We start from the raw sequence: 5,936 nt of genomic DNA, 5'->3' as shown, positions 1-5,936 counted from the left end.
CAGAATTCCTTCAGAATCAACAACATAAGAATGCCAGGATTGAGATGTGGTTAGTATCAGAAAAATTATTTGAAGGTTGTAGTTAATTATTAAGTGATTTAAAGAAAGGAATATTCTTCATTATAAAGAACATGGTGGTCTTTCGGTTCAAGTCTGTAGTCACAGCATATTGTATTTATTATGTTACTTTAGAAAAATTTACCAAAAATGTCAGAGGAAATATAACAGGGCAAAAAGTATGTCAAAGGGCCTTAATCAATGTCACCTGAAAATCTATTTGAATATATCACAGTGGTTTTTAAAAAGCCAAGGGAAACATGGTAACTTATCATGGACCAAAGCCTACTGATTTGGAAGACAAATTTGTTTTTCTTAGCTTTCTGAGTTATAAGAAACAGCAGTGTTTTAAATAAATTTAGGACTGATGGAAGAAAATATTTTCTAGTGATTCATATTATGTCAGTATCAATTGGATTCCCTTTAGAGATTGTGGAGCCCTCCTTAATGAGGATTTTAAATAAAATAGCAAAAGATCCCTCGTTATATAATTAGTAGAGATTAATCTTTGGGATATGATTTGGGTCTTCACCAAGTTGAAAACATTGAGGTGTGTGCCCATATTACTACCCTACTTTAGGTCCAAAGAACATGTTTACATATTTGTTGTCTGTAAGAGTAACTAAGAGTTCATCTGTTGACATCCAATAGCCCTGTAGTCTGAACCAGGACTCATCTCTCTTTGTGGGTTTATTCCTTAACATAGATTTATTCCTTAACACTTCCCTTCATGTAATTTACATTGAATCAAACTGATTTACTTGTTGTGCCTCATATATGAAATCCCATGTCCTTTTGTCATTTCATCACATTGGCAATTATCCATGTCCGGAAGATAATATCACATAAGTTTGGACAATCAAAATCCTTTCCTTTCTTTAAAGTTGATCTAAAGTACCAATTGCTATAAGAAGTTTACTCTGAGCTTTCCAGTTACTATAACCTAACTCCATATAATGTGGCCAGCTCAACAGAGTTGTGCTCTCTGCAATAGGTTTGGAATGTTTGACGGTTTAGTTCAAGAAAGGACCTCTGTGTCTGGTACCTTCTCCTGCCAAGTGATCTTCAGCAACTTCCTAAAACAATTCAAATGGAAGCAATTCCATTTCTGGCATGGTACTGATATACCGCCCAGGTTTCATAGCATACAACAATGAGGAAAGCACAACGGCTCTACAGACTTTGAGTTTAGTAGTCAGTCTATTGCCTCTCCTCTCCCACACTCTCCTTCAGATTCTCCCAAACACTGAGCTACCTCTGGCAATGAGTGTGTCAGTCTCAATCTTAATGCCAAGTGTATTCTTGCCAAAAAGATTATTTTATGGAAAACATGCCCATTGCAAGAGCTCACAGGGTGGTCAGAAAAAGCGATTCTGAGATACTCTCAAGGTCTCTCATAAAAACTCTAGAATTAATTGTATGAGAGGGTTTACACTGTCATAGGCTTGCCCTCTTCAGAGCAAGTGCTGTGCTTTATGAGCAAAGCAAAATTGAATTAGCTCAGAATTGAATTAGCAAGATGTGCAAAGTTAGAGAAGACAGCTCAAATATTCATAGGAACTATTTATTCTAACTTGTGGCAGATCATTCTGAGCTCGGATTTGTCTGATCAGCCCCAGTTGGACATACTGTGACTCAACTCTAATGTAGTGATGTCGTTTTGGTCTTCTTTGAGAATAAAGGACCACAATATATTTCTTGTTCTATAGAAATATTTTCTCTGCTGGCTAACTTCTTGGAGGAACCTTTTCTTTGAGGAAAAATGTTTTGTTTTGCTTTGGTTTTCACTTTTATTTCTATGTTCCCATGATTTGCAAATAACTAACCTGTAGTAGGGTCCTAAAAACTTGAACGCTGATTGTAATCATTTGCCAATTATTTTATTTTCTGCTCTTTGGGAACTCCAGTTTCTTCCTTTCAGTTTATTACTTTGTGAGTTTAAGAGCCTTTAATCCTCATTCTCCTAGTCCTCTCTATAATCTTTGACACTTCCTTGATCACTCTCTCTTCCTTGGTGCTTTCTTCTCTGTAGGATTTAGGAAATTCTTTTCCCTTCTTCACCTCCTCCTTTATTTACTGCTCCTTTACTGTCTCTTTTGCTGGGTACTCTTCAAATCATAGAGGTTATTATTTATCCTTCATTCTTAAAGATGACCATGATATCAGGAAGGTGATGCCATGGCATGCAAGTGAATTGGATTTAAGTGAGGAAGGACTGGGCAAGGTCATTTGCCTCACTTTCCCCTTCAGAGCTATCTGGGCAAGATATAGATCAAGATGACTGGAAATGGTCTCCTGTATGAAATGGGATATCTTGACCTTTTTAAGCTAAAATCTTCAACGGGTCTAAATTTGACTAGGTCACAAAATTCAGTGATTAAGGTAGGTAATAATTGAGGCAAAGAATCTACTCTTCTACCTAGTCCAAAAAAAAAAAAAAAATCCTAAATAAATAATTAAATCTGAGAGGGGAAGACCCTCGGCATTTCTGGCCAAAGCAGAAATGATTGCTGTTTACATTTAATCTGACTCAATCATAGCAACTTGAAGTAAGTATCCTTCAGGGACCACTCTCTTCTGACTTTTCGTGGTTATCTTATCAGTTTTCATGATTTCCATAGCACCTCTATGCTGATAATTCTCAGATTTATATGTCCTAACTCAAACTTTCCATTGATCTCATATCTCATAATCAACTGTCTTTTAGATATTTTGAACTAAACGTCCACGGTATTCAAATTTATTTTATACAATATAGAATTAACTTTTTTGCCTTGATCTCTCCATCCTCCTACTTATTTATTATAGAGTGCAACTATATAGGTATCCTCTGAGACCTTCTGGCTCTAACCTTAGAGTGATCTTAAAGTCTTCCCTCTCCTTCATCTCTCATATCCAAAGTGTTACCAAGATCTGTCAATTTCAGTTTGGAAATATCTCTTAAATATATAGCTTCCTGTCTCTTTTTCTCTCCGTGTCTCTGTCTATTTCTTTGTTTCTATACTGTCTTTTCAAGTAAATTTCAACTTCCTTGATGACAGGACTTTTCTTTTGTATCTCTTTTTCTATTTGATTAATTCTATTTTTGAAAGTGATGTTTTCTTCAGTGGATTTTTTTTTTTGGCATTTGACCAATAATATTTTCAAAGAGTTATTTTCTTCATTCAATTTTTCCTTCCTTTCCCAAGTTGCTGATTCTCTCTTGCACACTTTTCATCTCTTTTCTTATTTTTTCTTCTACTGCTCTTATTGCCCCCTTAAAGTCTTTTATGAACACTTCCAATGAGACTCTTTGGGCTTGAGATCAATTCATAATCACTCTTTGAGATTTCCTCTCTGGATATTTTATCCTCATCTAAGTTGGTATTTTGGTCTTTCCTGTTACCATAGCAGCTTTCTATGGTCGTTTCTTTCCTATTTCTTTGGTCATTTTCTTTTCTTTTTCTTTTGGTATTTCCCTTTTTAAACTTTTATGATTGAGCTCTGCTCCTGGGATAAAGAGAGTGCTGTCCTAAGCCTCCTGTGCAACTTTGAGCCTTGGCTTTGAAGATAGAGGCTGCTTGTGTTTACCGGGGTTAACTTTGCCTGCAATTTTCAGGAAACAGCCTTGTTTCCCAGAGTCTGTCTTCTGACCTGGGACTGGAGCCTGGCTCACTTTGATCCTCTGATCTGCTCCTCTACTGAACTAGTATTGAAAGTCTCAGTTGCTGATTTACTGTGATTAAGTCCCTCTCACTAGCTTTCTCAGAGTCTGTCTGAGCTAGGCTGAACATCTTTTTCATCCCAGTGAGGCTGACCTTTCTTGAAGTTTTCAATCTATCTTGACCTAGAGAATGGGTTTATTCTGCTAGACTCTGTTTAGAGGCTTAATTTCCTGTGTTTTTTGATGGAAACTTGGAGAATTCAAGCAGCTTCCTGGCTTTATTTAAATATCTTGGTTCCACCCCTGGAAATGAGGATAGGACTTTCTTTTGCTGCTTTTTGTATCCTCCTTGCTTAGCACAGTACCTGGAGTATAGTAGTGCTTAGTAAGTGTTGATTGATTGATTCTTGGGTTCTCTATTATTTGACTTCTATGAAAAGAACAGTGTTTCCTTACCTGAATAAAACAGAAGGATGAATTGTAGTATCAATGAATATACTCTAATTCTTCATTTTGAGACTCTTCCTGCTTTAGTTCAGGTAGTTATTTCAAAAGAGTAAGGTGAACACTTCACTTTGAATCCATCAATGTGACCCTTCATGTTTTCTTGAAAATTCTATTTTGAAATATATATATATATATATATATATATGCATATATATATTCCATTTTTATCCTGCATATGATCTTAAAAATTGTTATGCTGCATTTGGAAGTTATGTTATCAATATATTTGTCTACTCCTATCTAATACGTTTTTGATGGTCAAGAAGACTGTTAAAATATATCCAAACTGCAGGTTCAGAATTACAAAGAGCACTTTCTATGTTTGCACAAGGGAGAAAATCAGATTGCCAGGACTATTCAATTCCATTTCAAGACTAGACATATTTTAACTTCTTTTTTTTTCCCCTGAGGCTGGGGTTAAGTGACTTGCCCAGGGTCACATAGCTAGGAAGTGTTAAGTGTCTGAGACCAGATTTGAACTCGGGTCCTCCTGAATTCAAGGCTGGTAATCTATCCACTGCAACACCTAGCTGCCCCCATATTTTAACTTCTTAATCACATCATCATTTCTTTGTGTTTGTGTGTGTGTGTACTTTAAACTATTTTAGAGGATGTTTAATATGTCACTCATTTTAGTAAATGTTTGGCAATATATGAGGCAGGAGTTCCTGATTCAATAGCTAATACTCCATCCACTCTGACACTTTGCTGTTTTTAATTCATAAAGTTTTTCCTGCATTTTTACAAATTTCCTGTTACTTTAGGTTAATGATTAAACATTACCAACATTTTCTCGCTCTCCAATTTGCTGTGGATGAGATCAACAAGAACCCTGATTTGCTGCCCAACATAACTTTGGGATACCAGTTGCTTAATAACTTCCATCTGAACAAGCTAGCTGTGGAGAACTCCTTGATATGGCTGTCAGGGAGAGGTCCAACTATCCCTAACTATACTTGTGACAAGCAGTCCAATTCTGTTGCTGTCATTGGAGGGATGTCATCTACACTGTCCATGGCCATGGCCACCATTCTCCAACTTTATAAAGTTCCACAGGTAAGGGAGCCCCATAATGTCACCCACTTTTATCCAATTTTTCCTTTTTTTAAAAAAAAAGCAAATCTTTATAATATTTTCTACCGTTAAGTTAATAAAAATAAAGTCCATGAGTCGATAAACCATTATTGATAAGTTTTAGGTATTATTGTGATAAAAGGAGATAGAAAAAATGGGAGAGTTCCTTCTATCAGGGAACTCACTCTGTCCTCTAGATAATGTGTTTCTCTACTGATTTAACTCTAATGGTTCTGGATTAATTCAAAATCTTTCCAACTACTGGTCATTATACTCCTACTTCATGTTTTTATATTTGTTTAGAATTCTGAAGACTATAGATGGGATATGCCCAATTGAATGTGTATGTTAATTACCTTATTGAGTAAATTACCAAAAGAGTAAATTAAGAAATAGAGCCAAGATGGCAGAATAAAGGTAGACATTCACCAGAAATTTTCCCCAAACCTCTCCAAAAGCTTTTAAACAATTAATCTAAACAAATTTTAGAGTATCAGAACCCCTCCCCCCCACAAAGATGGAGTGAAATAATTGTCCATCTCAGGATGATGTGAAAGGTTCTCAGGAAAAGTTTGTCACACCAGCATGAGAGGGGAGTGCAATTCAGCATAGATCAAAGCAATATAGTCCAGCTTTCAGCAACCAGGAATAAGTC

Source organism: Sminthopsis crassicaudata, chromosome 6 (genome assembly GCF_048593235.1).
Source record: "Sminthopsis crassicaudata isolate SCR6 chromosome 6, ASM4859323v1, whole genome shotgun sequence".
NCBI lineage: Eukaryota > Metazoa > Chordata > Mammalia > Dasyuromorphia > Dasyuridae > Sminthopsis > Sminthopsis crassicaudata.
Note: the sequence above shows the minus strand (reverse complement) of the source record.